Source organism: Aythya ferina (genome assembly GCF_964211825.1).
Source record: "Aythya ferina genome assembly, chromosome: 13".
Taxonomy (NCBI): domain Eukaryota; kingdom Metazoa; phylum Chordata; class Aves; order Anseriformes; family Anatidae; genus Aythya; species Aythya ferina.
This window is the reverse complement of record NC_140311.1, coordinates 1,165,550-1,179,909: the sequence shown is the minus strand read 5'-3', so window position 1 is coordinate 1,179,909 and position 14,360 is coordinate 1,165,550. Positions and strand designations below refer to the sequence as shown.

Sequence of the window (14,360 nt, the reverse complement as noted above, 5' to 3'; positions counted from 1 at the left end):
GCTGCTTCCTTACAGCAGGGGACCCTCATGAGGTGCCCAGCCTGGGTGCTGGACCAGCATACCCACTTATTTCTCCCAGCACGGTTTATGACACAAGTGGTCGTGCCTTCTCCCTCCCAAAGTGTCAATTTGCTATCAGGGGAGGTGCATGGAGAGTGGTGGTGGCAAGAGCAGAGCAGAGGGAGTGGGACAGAGCCTTTGGAGTTTGACCAGCGGGATCAAAGGAGCCAAACCTCCTTCCCTGGCCCTCAGTCTGCTTTTCTAGACCCAGAGGCTGAGCCGATAGTCTGCTCCCTCATGGAAAAACACCAGGGAGGCCGAGCCATTTCCTCTTCAGATTGGGTGATTTTATGGCTGTTTGCACATTTCCCAGCTCGCTTCGGCCAAGAGCCAGCCTGAAATCTGCCTGGAAAAGATCCCCACCTTTCTGGGAATGCGTGGGAAAAGCAAACACCAGGAAATCTCCCTTCCCTACCCTTGTGGGCTGCCTCCTACCTGACTGGTTCTGCCCTGCAGTGGTTGCAATCTGGAGATCGGTGGATCAGTTCCTCTGGTGGAGGAAAGAGCACCACGAGGAAGATGTCTCCGGATGATGGGAAGCATTGAGTGCAGCCACCATCCAGCGACACCCTCCTTGTGCATGTGCTCGAGGTGTCCGGGCATCCTGGGATGCAAACACCAAACCTGGGTTGCTGGAGAAGATGGGATGAAATGAGAAATTCAGGCTGGGTGCCAGGTCCCCAGAGACGTGATGCACTTGGGTCCAGCACAGCACCTGGGGGAGATGCCTGGGGGATCCCCACCTCGAGCAGGCAGTGCTGGGGGAGATGATCTTTGCAAAACCTCCTCCCAGAGTGACGACAGCGCTCCCGGCTCCCTCCGAAACGTGGTAACAGCCTCATCCAGGGCAGAAGCGAGATTTCTGCTTCCCCACAATAGCTGAACCCGGGCCAGTGTGCATTCCCTCGGGCCTTCTTCCACCCCATTATCCCCCAAACGTGCCAGGACAGTGGTGCGTAAGGCCAAGCCTGGATGTTTCCTCCCCGCCTGCCTCCTCCCCTCCCATCCCCCCGGCCTGTCTTGTCTGCATCCGATGCTCGGCGAGTATTAATAGAGCTGCAACGTCTGACGTCTCGGAGGAAGCTCCTGGTGGGGGAAAAGCTGCTCCCAGCTCTGGCACCATCTCCTCCCGCAGCAACCAAGGGCTCCGACGTCCCCCCGGCACGGGACCTCTGCTTGACAGGGCTCCCGAATTCCGGCCTGAATTATAGATCCCCGTGCACCGGGTCCGTATATTTAAGCATTTAATGGGGTTTTGCGCAGGCTATTTTTACAACTTTAATGCACTTAGCACTAATTTGGGGAAGTTTAATGCAAAACACATAAATGTTGGATGGGAGACGGCCGAGGTGTTTTACAGCCACTGGGAATTGCACGAAGTATGTGGGGCTCATTTTGACTTCTGATATCACTCAGCACAAAATTACCTTTGGCTGGCCAGGTGCCAGGGAGCCGCGGGCTGCGGCTGGCAGGCGTGATGTATTGCAATGTCACTCTCGGAGCGGTGACCGTGGCCATATATAAACCCCAGACCCCGGCGAGGGCTCAAAGCCCCGCTAATGCCTTCCCTAATCTGGCAGGATCAAATTTGCCCGATGCGCTCGGAGCCGCTCAGACTTACATCCTCTGGTTTGTGTGGTTGCCTTATGATGTGTTGTGGGGGAAGTGGAGACGTTTCTGGTGCAAAGCAAGCAGCCCGCGGCGTGGGGTGGCTGCAGGAGAGCGGGGCAGGGGGTGGCAGAGCCGGGAGGCAGCTGAGCCAGCACCATGTCCCTGCCCTTTCCTTCGTGCCTCTGCCTCACCACAAGCCAATTCTTCTCCATCTTACGGTCTGAGGGGCAGAGGAGGCCGTTTTCTTCATCTGGCCTCTGCCTGGTGGTTTGTCTGCGGTGGGGTGAGGTCAAGGATGGCTTCGCTGTCAGCACCGAAACAAGGAGGCAGGCACGCCTAAGCTGATTTCACCAAGAGCTACGGGTGAGAGCTCCCGAGAGGGCACCTGAGAGCCAGAGGCAGGAGAAGGGACCAGGCTCAGAGCCTCAGGAACAGTTTGGAGGACTTTGCTTAAAAGTCGCTGGCTCTTTTGATGGAGGGATTTGGCCGTGGGTTTGAGTGAGGCTTCACAGCCTTACTCACCACCTCTGAAATCTCCCTCATTAAAACCATCGCAGCGCCAGTGCCCGGGGAAGCTGCACAGGAAAGCCAGTGGCAAAGGAGACGGCTTGCAGAGAGGCTATAAAGCAATTCCCCTGCTCGTGAAGAGAATTAAGCAATGCTTTTCCTCCCTCCCCTTCCTGCAGCGGTGCTGAGCAGGAGGGCAGGGTGCGCAGCTGGCATGGGGCTGGGCTAGGAGGAGTGGGTGGCGTGGGGCTGGGAATGGGGTTGGGAATGGGGATGGGATCAGGGATGGGATCAGGGATGGGATCAGCCCCCCTGCCCTGCTCCCCCTGGCACAGGAGGGCAGATCTGCCCCCTGCCTGCACCAGCAGCCCAGCTCCTGGTGCTGTTGGGCTGTGGAAACAGCCGCCTGGTCTGCCCTGAGCGCCAGCAATTAGCAGGATAAATAACAAGTATTACAAAGGGAGAAATTAGACACACAGAAAAATTGGTTCCTCGGTTAGCGCTTTAATTTAGCAAATGAGCTGCTTGTCCCCAGGATGAGCCGACCTTCCCTTCCCCAGCTAATCCCCAGGAAGCTGTGACGGCTGCAGGAAGTTTTTGTGCTCTTCCCTTCCCAGCCTCACTCATCCAGAGGGAGAAAAGTCCCATCTTTTCCCAGCCTTGGCCTTGAGGTAGCTGCCTTGAGTGGGCCGAGCAGACACCAAGCGCTCACTAATCAGGTCACTAATGTCCATTAGGTTCAGAGGGCTGCTCCTAGGCCTCAGGAGATGGGCTGAGATAAAAACCTGAAGTGCTTTATGCAGGACCAGCAGCAAAGCCACCCTGGTCACTTGGGCATGGACTCGCAGCCCTGTGCTTGGTCTGGGAAGGCACGGCAGCTCAGGGGCTGCAGCAGCCCAAATATTGGCAGCTCTGCCACTTGGGAGGGGGGATGGAGCCCAGGGAGCAGCCAGGGCTTGTGCAGGGCATCAGAGCCAGCGAGAGAGGTCAGACTAATGGTACAAGGATGGACCTGGCGGAGCCACGGGGAGGCTGCTGCTACTGCTGCTGGCTGTCCAGGGAAAGGGGAGGGAAATGGGACAGGATGGGGTGGCACAGCACGTCATGGGTTGTGTAGCTCGCAGCACCTCTGTGTCTCCGTGAGCTATTGCAGAAGGTGTCCATCGAGTGCCTGGGTATGTGCGCCGCTCCCGGCACTGCAGCTTCCCCACCGCCCTTTCTGCTCCAGGCTGAACCCGCTGCTTTATCACAGCAGGCCAAAGGGCACCTCAGGCCCACATCTCGGGCTTGGCAGTGGTGATCTGCTGTCCCCACACAGCCTGGTTAATCGAGTTATTCTATAACTAAACAGCTTATCTATTCCTGGAGGGCAGCCAGCGACTTGTGCTTCCTCAGCACACATCCCCGGGCACGAGACGGGCCATAGACTGTGCAGTGACCCCAGCAGCACGACTTGTCTGAGCGATCCTGGCACTGATTTTTATCCCAGACGCTTGTCCTGGCGGGGCAGCTGCCCTGTTCCTGGGTGGCTGTGCCAAATTCCTGCCGAGCAGCCGACCTCCCCGGGCACGGGGTCTGCTGCTGGGGCAAACACCGCTTCTCCATGGGGGGGAGAGGATTTTACATCCTCTGCAACAGGGTGATCTCCCTGGGGAGATACTCTCCCTCTCGGTCCTGGCAATCCTTGATTTTTTTGCCTCTTCTTCCTTCATCTCCTTTAACTCCTTAAAGAGCACCCCAAAATGAAATTGCAATAAATGTATAATCCCAGGAGAGCCTCAAGGGGCTGTGTGGCTGCAGGGAGGTCAGAGGGAACACCGACCCGTTCCTGAGACACCCGATGGTGGTGGTGCAGACCTGAAGGGTGCATGGAGAGACCTGGGGGAGGAGGACAAGCTGTGCCACCCCTCAGGCCACCCCTGCCCACCGCTGCCACATGTCCCGCGCACAGCCCCATGCGTGGGGCACCGCGCACGTGTACGAGGCCACGAGGGCTCTGCAGGCCTCCTGCCCTGCCTTGGCACCTCCCGAGCAAACCCCTCTCTTCCCAGGGAGCTGCTGCCGGAGGGGAGGCGGTTAACACGGTGCCTTGCCCTTCCTGCCCGGGTGACTCAGTGGACGGACCTGCTGCACCGAGCGCCGCACGGGCAGGCACACGCACGCAGCCTGCACGCCAGCCCCGCGCCCGCCCGCAGACAAGGATCAAGCAGAAGCAAAGTTTGTGGCGATACGCCCCCGCGCATGGGGGCTGCGATGGTGCGGAGAAGCCCTGCAGCCTCCGAGCTATTTATCCTTGCCGTCCCTGCTCCCTCGCCGCCTTGTTATTAGGTGTCTGCTCTGGGGCTGGCAAAGTAATCAGTGTTCCCTGTCTCGTGTCAGCGAGCCGTGGCTGTCTGCGGGCTGCCCTGCTGTCACCTGCTCCCTCTCCAGCCTAATGCACCCATCAGTCACCGGCCCCTGGGAGCCGGGAGGAAGGCAGCCAGGGCCTCCTTCTGCCGTGCTGCCAGACGGTGAGGATGGGACATGGGGCAGGGACATGGGTCGGCCTTGCCCCAGCCCCGTCCCCTGGGACGTGGCATCCCCCAGGCTGTCGGGGTGAGGATCTGAGGGCAGTACAAGTGCCCTGGGGCTCACACGGGCTGTGCCTCCCCTACAAATGGGGGCTGACATCATGGGGGGTCCTGCTCCCCCAGTTCTCACCCCCTCTGGGACCCCACCATTGTTTGGGGACATGAGGGTGTTGCAGACATGCACACGGCGATCCCCGTGCCAAGTACCAGCGATACAGACAGACACCCCCGGGACCCAGGTGGATGGCAGGCAGATATTTCTCTCTGTGTCTGAGCTGAATCTTCAAGCAGGCACTGGTCCGGGGATGCTGTCAGCTTGGCCCCTGCTCTGTGGGTCCACAGTTTTGGGGGAAGCAGGGGATCAATTCCAGCAGAGCTGGTGATGCTGGTGGCCAGCAGCGAGGGGCTTGGTGACAGCTCCTGCTCTGCATCGCTCCAGCCTTCTCATGCCACCTGCATATGAATGAAGGGAAAATAGGACATCAATTACTCCGGTCAGAGATGGAAATGGTATTTCAGACCGGCTGGGAGGGCCCCTGGGTGCCGGCTGGACACACCTCTAAGCGCTGGGTAGCACAAGAGAGCAAAATGCTAATTGAAAGGGCCCAGACTGACAGCCCCCAGTCCCGAGCTGCTGCCTGGGAGAGAAGCAGGTAAAAGCGCTGTGATGGCAAGGGAAAGGCCACCCAGCCACTTCTGCCACGCTGTCTCCAGGCCCTGGGGCTGGGGGCATGCTGCAGGGAGCCCCCCCGTCCCTCTGGGGTGATCCCCCCAGGAGCGGGGTCAGGGCCAGCCCAGGAGGAGCGACGGGGCAATGGGTGCAGGATGTGACACCGCAACCCCGGCACTGCTGGGTCTGAAAACATTGCCCTCTAATAAATGGGGAAATTATCTTCAAAAGAATCCTCTTGGCAAGGTTGGAAGTGGGTTTTGAAGTGGTCAGAGCATTTTGTTTTGACTTCGCTGTTCCAACTAACAGGAAAAATGATGGAATTCCAATGAAATTCCTGGACCTCATAGTATGTTTTCATAATTATTCACAAAACATGTTGATGAAACAGATACGTTTCCAAAAAAGCCACTCTGAAGTGTGGGATCAGCGTTCCCTGATTACAGCTCTTCCTTGGAAAGATTTGGGTCAGCTCACAGAAATGCTCAGCCAGCTGGGCTGGGCCCGTGCCCCCTGCACCCCTCACTCATCTTTCCCCTATTTCTGGCTTTTAGGGGCAGGGGCAGAGTTGTCCCAGCCCTGAGGGCACTGTCCCATCCTGCTGCTCTGCTCCGGGGGAGGAAACGCTGGAGAAGCTGGCAGTAAGGGTTTTTATTCCCCTCCCTGCCAGGCAGCGGGAGGCTCTGGGGCCATTCCCGAGACGGCAGCCCTCGCCGTGCCCAGCCATGCGTGTTGGGGCTGCCTCGGCAAGGAGCGTGCCTGCCTCTTTGAAATCCCACAGAGCCTTGCCTCAGCTTGCAGGCAGCCGGCGGCCGGGAGCCTCCCGGGGCCGTGCCTGTGCAGGCTGGGGCAGGATCCCCGCTTGCAGTGGCCAGGCGAGGCTGGGGCAGGAGGGATGACCCCTTCCCCTTGCTGCGATGCCCTGAGCTGGGCTGCTTGGCCTCAGATATCCACCAGATCCATGGGTCAGTGAGCTCAGATGGGATTTGGGACCCCCCATTCCCTGCAGGTTGCTTGGATTTGGCTGGTGGCACCCGCTGCCCATGCTGTGCCAAGGCAGGGATGGTGCTGAGCACTGGGATGGGGCTGGACAGAGTCCTGGCCTCTCCTCCTTGCCCCCTAAAAGTGTCGGGGGAAGCCTTGCCTGCGACTGGGAGAGGTGTGTGGGTCTGTGCGGAGCTCTCCTGATGGCACAGACAGGGAGACACGTCCCAAACACAGCCTGCTCCTCCTGGAGGGCAGGGGAAGGGCCAGGGTGACGGTAACCAGGCTCCTGTTTGTTTGGTGCAGTGCCCACGCGGGATGGGAGAAGGATGTGAGCTGACACGGGGATTACGGAGTATCTGCTCGCCGTTTCCCACACCAAATACACCCTTCCAGCTAACAACGGCTCTCGATGACTTCTTGCACCTTGGATACGGAACACACAGAAACAAGATTACGGTCACGGGGCGGGGACTGGAAAGGAAAACTCGGTCATGAAGTGGCTTGAATGGCACCACGAGTGTGGGACGTTCTGCGTGCCACCGCGGGGTGAGGAGGGCAGCGCTCAGCATTCGGGAGAAGCTGCACCCAGAGCTTTTCACCTCTGTGCTGGCTGCCAGGGCCCTCAGCAGCCCCAGGAGGAGGGGAGCACCCAGCAGGACGTGGATGTACTCTGTGCCAGCCCCAACGGGGATATTTGGGAAGGATGCTCATGATGGTTCGGTGGGCCTGGTGCAGAGGCTCAGTGTCCCCAGCCCCACAGGCACTGCTTGTCCGACACCCCTCAGCATGGGGATGTTGGGGGCAGCACCAAGGACGTGCCCGAACCTCATCCCGGGAGAGTTCCCAGCCAGAGGGAGCATTTCCGGCTTGGCCTCCTTGGGGTCCCTCGTGCCAAACTCCGTCCCACGTCACACGGAGCCCTTCTTCTCCTCTCTCTGGCTCCACAAGCAGTTTCCCTGCCCCACACCAGCACCATGGGCTGTGCTCAGAGCTGGCCGGTGCCGTGCAAGGGCTGGCGGCCAGGAGCAGGCGCTGGCATGGGGAGCCAGGGCACCTCACCTCCGGTGATTAATTATCCCCCGAGCCTGCTGACTCCTTCACCTCCAGACATAATTCAAAGTCTTGAAAAAAAAAATCAGTGTTTTTCTTCTCCCTGTACCATTTAATTAGTTACACATGTCCCCAGGACTGTATTTTTTTGTGGTGCACTCAGAAAATTAGCAGGAAGCGGTGATAAGATTTCCTCATTACCTGCTGCTCTCTGTCCAGAGCTGCTCGTCCCCTGGTCAGGGGGACCTGGCTGTCCCCAGGGGCTCAGGGGGACTCAGCTGGGTCTGCCTGCTTGGGGGTCACTGCTCAGGGGCCGCTGCCTCCCCTGTTGCATGGAGGGAACCAGAGGGCACCACTGCCACCCCTGGGTGCCTGCTGGCAGTGACATGGGTGCCCCATCGGCCCCGCAGTGCCCGCTGGCAGGGCAGCTGCTCCTGCACAGACCCGGCCCCGCACCCCGGATCCTGGCCACAGCCTTTGGAGCCAGCCCAGCTGTGCTTGCTCAGGGTATTCTGCTCTTTGCCAGCGCTCTGAACGCCGTGGTTCCCGTCCAAAAAACACAAGACAAAATACAAACAGGGGGGAAGCGCAGACTGCCTCGCAGCCCTGTCACCAGGGTGGGTGCCGTGAATTCCTCCAGAGGGAAGTCTCTGTTTGGAGCTTTCCTTGCAGAGCATAAAGGAAGGAATCCGGCCTGTCAGGATGAGGGGTTAGCAAAGTCCCAGCGAGGAAATATTTGCTTTAAAGGAGGAGATCAAAGTCCTCCAGCCTGGTTCTCCTCCCTGCTGCCACCGATGGGGCCAGCATGTGCCAAGTGTCCCACGTGCTGCCGCTGGCACTCAGGGCAGGGCACGGCGGGGTGGTCCCCTGCTGCTGCGTGCTGCCAGCCTGTGCTGGGACCCCCACACCTTGGGAGAGGTGACCCTGCTCCGCTGTCCTCTCTGGGGGGTCCCAGCCCTGCTGCTGGGTCTCAATGGGAGATGTTCCTCGTGCTCACAGCTGCATCTGCTGCCTCGAGCCATCACCAAACCCCTGCTCACCCAGCCTGCAATGCCAGGGGGTGGATGAACCCCAACAGGGTGCCCAGGTCCTCTGGATCCCTCTGTGCCCAAGGGGATGTGGTAGGTAACAGGGCATTTAGGGAGAAGTTGGGATATAGGGTCTTAAAAAATAAAAAGGAACCACCCCAACAGCTTGCTGTTGCCCAGTCCCGTGCGTGGTGGAGCTGCCAGGCTGCTTCGGGAAGGGAGCAGGAACAGGAGGGGGAGAGAGGCTCACATGAAGTGGGGATTTATGGTCAGCAGCGACAAGTGCGATGGGCTTGCAGAGACCTCCGGGTTTTATGAGCAATGCTTTAGAGCTGACTGGCTGCTTAAATAAGTCTGTGCTAATCCCTGGCACAGTGTATCCAGCTCAAATTGGAAAAGAAGAAGGGTGAGCGGGAAGACAGGGGGAAAATGGGAGCATAAAACATGTTTTACATCGTGTCAGAGGAGTATGTAATTTATGGCAATATTCTGTTGAACAAACACCGGAGGCACCCAGCACGGAGGGGGTGGCGTGGGAGGAGGATTGGAGCTGGCTGAGGGCTCTCACCCGGGTCCAAAGGGACGGGCACGGCGCAGGGCGGTGTGGGTGCACCCGGAGCTGCCACGGCTGCCGTGCTGGGACGGGGACAGGGGACAGCTGGTGGCACCGTGCCCACAGCCGGGCAGCACCGGAGGAGATTTCCCTGCAGGCTCTTCCTGATTATCACCCTTCTGCTTGACTCCGCAATTTTGGGGGCAAAAAAAGGCAGAGAAAGAGGGCCAGGGAACCCACTGTCACCGTGACACAGTGCTGTCACTGCAGGGCACACGAGATGCAGCACCCGGGGGTCCTTGAAGGGTGTGTGTGGGGACAGCCCTGCACAGGCACGGGCAGATTTAGGAAATTTCATGTCCTCAGGCCAGCCCGCAGCAGCAGCTCCCATGACTGCTCCCATTCAGCCGCCCATGGCAGGGGACCCCACACGTCCCGACACCACCAGGGATCGCCGTGCTGATGGGTTGCTGTGGGGCTCCCAGAAGCCAGGGTTCCTGCAGAAAGGAGTCTTCCTTTTCCATCCTCTTCTCCATCAGCACTGCTGGAGCAAGGGTGGGGTGGATGTGGGGCCCTGCCTGGTCAGAAGAAGAGCATCCCTGGCAGGATAGCGAGCCGGTGAGGCTGTGCCCCCCGAGGGGTGAGGGCTGCCCAGTGCTGGCCTCCCCTGGGTGCTTGCTGCCATGGTGCCAACATCTCCAATCTCCATAACCTCTCCCCATGCCCCCTTTCCTGGTGGTTCTGCATGAAGCACAGTTGAGGAGATGCTCTTTTCTCAGCTCCTCCAGCAGAAGCCCTGCTCCTCTGGGCCTGGTGCCCCCATCAGCCCAGCCATGGAGCTGCCAGCCCAGCAGGACATGGGGCCAAGGAGCCAGCCCCTGGCCGGGGACGGAAGATCCGTGTTGTGGCTTCCTGCCTTGAGAAATGTTTGCTTTCACTCACCAAGGTCTCTCGCCTGGCTCCTGCACGGCAGCCCGGCAGCCTGAGGCTACCAGGAAATTTATTAGACTTGTAAAACTTCAGGGCTCAAATCTAATTGTCTCCATCTCCCCCAGATCCCTGGAGGGAAGCTCTTTGATTTAAACCCCAATTCCGAACTGAGCCAACGCGTCAGCACTCGGCGCTCCAAGTCAATGAGCAATTTGTGCAAGGGCCAAAGGATAATTACAGCCCCTTCGTTTGGGGGTCGGGCACCCAGGGAGCAGCTCGTGCCCGGACAGGGGTACCCTGCTCGCTCGAGCCCCTCGTGACCATCTCCCTGAAATTCCCCTCTTGCGGCAGGGCTCAGAGGGACGCTGGTCAGGGTGGCAGCAAGGGGCAGAAACGTGGTGCTGGCTCTGCAGAGACACCCTGGAGGTGAACAACAGCCCAGGACGTGGGCTCTGCTCACATGGCTGCAAGCCCCGGAACTTGCAGAGGATCACAGAAAGGAGTTTAATGGGAGAGAAGTTGCTTTAATCTCACAAGGGCTTGCAGCTGAGCTGGGCTTTGCGTGGCAATACAAAGCAGCACCTGCTGGGTGGGAGGTGCAGAGGTGGCCAAGTGCTGGGAGGCTGGCTGGGAATGGGGGGTGGCTCTGAAATGAGGGGCTGGAGGCTGGTTTTTCCCTCTTTGCAGAGGGAGGTGGAGGTCAGGAGCTGCAGGTGGCCTGGGGAGCTTTTCCTTGCAGAAGAGTCCTCAATTACTTTTGGAAGAGACCTGCCTGGGTCCGTTCCCTTCAGGATGGAGGAGCCTCACGAGATAGCTGGGGGTCTGGAGGGTGGAACAGCTGCTGCCAGGAGGAAGGCTTTGTTGGATCCAGGGTACCAGGGAAGAAGGGAATGAGAAAGCAATCACTGCGGTGGAGGTTGAAGGTTTTGGTATGGAAAAGATACAGGAGCTTGCCTGGCTACAGATGAAAATAGTGGGAAGGCTGAGATGGGTTACATGGCCTCACGCTGCCCCTCACCCTCTAATTGTCTGCTGGGGGGTGTGGGGTGGCCTGTTGTCACCCCCTGGAGAATTCAGGGCAGTCAGCCCTCCCCAAAAGCAGGGTAAGGGATGGATGGAGGACAGGATGTTCTGCTGCAGCCTCAGCCAGCTCTAGGTGCTGGGGGGTCATTGCCTGACGCAGCTTCATCACAGCAAATTTTAACCTCACGTAGGTTTCGCAGCTCTGCTTGTGGCCCCACCTGGCAATGGGAAATGTGCTGACTTCAGCAGCCCCTTTCTTCTTTCTTTTATTCTGTTTTTAAAGAATAACTTTGTGTTCCTGTCCGGGAGCCAAATTTCACATGAGCAGCCTCGGCGGGGCAGCTGAGCTGAGCAGGTTCGTGCCTGGGGATGTGCAGCAGAGCTCGTCCCTGTCCCTGTCCCTGTCCCCATCCAGGCAGCGAGCACCTGGCCCAGGCAGGGGTGCAGAGCTCCTTGAGGAGGCTGCTGCAAGGCAAGAACCATCCACACGGCTCAGCCAGGCAGGGCCAGCTCCTCCAAGTCCTGATGGAGAAGAATATCTTCTCCCTACCAGGTCTCCCATGCTCCTGGTGCTTGCTATCCGGCACATCGGTACACCCAGAGGAGCAGCCGAGCTGGGGGAGAGGCTGGAGGCTGGCTGCCAAAAGGGGATGCTGAGCACAGAGTCCTGGGGAGCTGGGCTGCTGCTCCTGGTGGCTCGGGGCTCAGCAGACTGAGGAAGGGAAGGAGCCCACGTGGGGCATCCGAATCTAAACTCGCAGCCTTCCCCAGCTTCTGGATGCCTGCTACTCGCAATCTGCTCACAGGCAATTTGCAAATAAGAAAGGAAGTTTAAATTCAGTCACCAGAAATAGCTCATTTCTGGGTTTGCAAGTTGTCTGGGAGCTGCTCGCAGTTTTGTCATTTGCAGTTGGGTTAAAAAAAAAAAAAAAAAGGCAAAAAAAAAAAAAAAAAAAGCAAAATCCGAAGAAGACAGAAAGCAGAAGTCTGGCTGGGGAACAGAGCTGAGCATTGCGGTAGGGGACGGGGGGATGCTCGGGGCTAAAGCACCTCGGGGCTGTGGTCCCCGAGGTGCTGTGCCGGGGGGGGAGGCGATAACAGCCCCCTCCTGGGCAGCTCTGGCCTGGCCATCGCTGCGGGGAGCTTTGCTGAGCCTCTCATTAATGGAAATAAATGGACAGGGTGCAGTGAGTGGATCAGGGCAGATTTATGGGGAAGGATTAAAAGAACTAAATAGACATAGTTTGGTGAAGAGACGTTTAAAGGAAAGGGCATGTGTGTATAGGGAGGGAGTGAAAAGTATAATAACAGTCTATAAATATTTGAAGGTGTAGGCACCACGAAGCAGATTGATTTATTCCTGGCGATGTAAATGGGATGCAGTTAGAGAGGGAAGGATACCCCACGGGGAGAAGCTGCGGATGTTTCCCTGCAGAAGGAGCGGGGACCCCATCAGAATCTGCAGGGGAAGGCAGGTTTGGCCCGGTGGCATCCTCTGCTCTGGCTCCGTGCCACGATGGGTCCTGGCCCCCGGTATCCGACTGGGGACCCCCCCAGTGTCACAGTCCTGGCCGAGCACGGCGCTGGGTGCCACAGCCCGGCTGGCAGCACCGTGAAGGCGACAGATGGGAGCGGGGAAGGCTCGTTCCGCCAGTGCCAGGGTGAAAATGGCTCAGCTGCAGATGAATATTTCCAGAAGCCCCTTCTTCCTTGGTCGGTAATTACGAGCAGATTTTCTCGTGGATAAAAGGGAGGCTGGTTTCAAGAAAGAAATGACCCCGTGTGGGAAGAACTGATTCTTCTTGGAAAAGATGGTGCCTCAAGCGAGTTTAACTCTTCTCCTTCCTCCAGGCAGGAGCGGATTCGCTGCGTCCACGTCCCCGTCAGCCAGATCCTGCAGCCGTTTGGGGCAGGCACGGAGATCTGCTACGAAGCACCGCGGCCCTCATGGCAGCCAGCGGGTCGGGAGGGCCGGGCTCTGCCTCACCAAAACCACCTCCCGTCTGCCAGGAACGGCGAGGAGAATTTATGAAATGGACGTGAAAGGCAAACAGGGCCTTGGAAGTTTTCCCCAGCGTGAGAGAAGCTCTTGAAGTTTATTCACATAACAGCCATCTTATTAAAGAGTGTCTTGGAGAACTTTGAACAGCTTTCTATATGGAAACAAATCTGCCTCTATAGCAGCAGTTTTCTGTGTTTCTTTTGATAACGATAATGATCTTACATTTCTGTGCTGCCTTTCATCTTGCCGGATCTTAATGAGCTTTACAGACAAATGTGCAAGCTATACGCAAAGATCAATTCGCCCAACAATGACACGCAGCCGCGGCTGGGGTGGCTGTGGCAGGTGTTTACACAGCCCGCTGCAGAAGCATTTCAGGCAGGAACGGAGGGGATTGGGTTTTGTTTTGATTTTTGTTATTTATTGAAAATGCAGGCAGCATTTTAGAGAAGCAGAAGTTGGCAGGCTAGAATTTGGCCGGGACAACAAAGTTGTCTCCCTGTCTTTCCTCTTGGAGCGGTTCCTCCTTTCAATACATATTTCACCCTTCCCGGTGCCAGGGAAGGGATCGCTTCCCAATAGCTAACGCTCCTGCCTGGCATGGAGGCGGACAGCTTCAGCGCTCCGCTAAATATTTAATGCGTTTCATAGGAGGGGGACAGTGCCAAGAGGAGAGCGCCGTGCCAGAGCGCTGATGGCCAGCGCCCACGGTGCTCAGCTGAGCAGAGCCTGGGACAGAGCCGCATCCATCCCGGACACACTCAGCACCCCCTGCCCGTGGGTTTGCTCCCCTTGTTCCCACTATTTCGCCTTAAAGCCCCAAACGATGCTGTGGGTACAGAGCTGGTCCCCCATCGGCAGCTCCCATCCCTGGCAGTGCCTTTCTGTCTGCCGTGGTGTTCAAGGGTAGAGGCATCACCTTGAAGGCAGGATGCTGCCTGTCTGGAGCCTCATCTATTCCCAGCCCGTCAGGCCAAATTTAATGTTGTGGTGAGGAGCAGCGGTCCCTGAGCTGAGCGCTTCTCCTCCCCATCCATCCAGGGCATCATTTATCTCCTTCCCACCGCAGCGAGCCGAGGAGGCAGCTTTCACGTGAGAGGACGAGGCAGGAGCTGGGCGCATCCAAAGTGCCCCCGGCTTCCATTTGGAGCCAATATACTGAATAATGATCACAGGCCAAGGAGAAAGCTTCTGCCGTTATTACTCAGGTGTCACTTGCAGACCTGCGTCGCCGAGGCTGGTCACCTCCTCCTCCTCCTGTTTGAGCATCTCCTGCCAAGAAGTCTCTGTTCCTTCCCAAGCACCCATCCTGCTGGCGCTGTGTCTGCGTGGCACAGTCACTGTGCTGCCTGGGGACGTGCCACCACGG

The 14,360-nt window shown here is 58.1% G+C and overlaps 1 long non-coding RNA gene across 1 annotated transcript; it reads left to right on the top strand.

The window, feature by feature from the left end:
* The first annotated feature begins 10,563 nt into the window (after positions 1-10,563).
* Positions 10,564-13,577, top strand: LOC311444160. Its single transcript, XR_014697670.1, has 2 exons — positions 10,564-10,838; positions 12,841-13,577. It is a non-coding gene; the product is annotated as an uncharacterized lncRNA (long non-coding RNA).
* Positions 13,578-14,360: the final 783 nt, after the last annotated feature.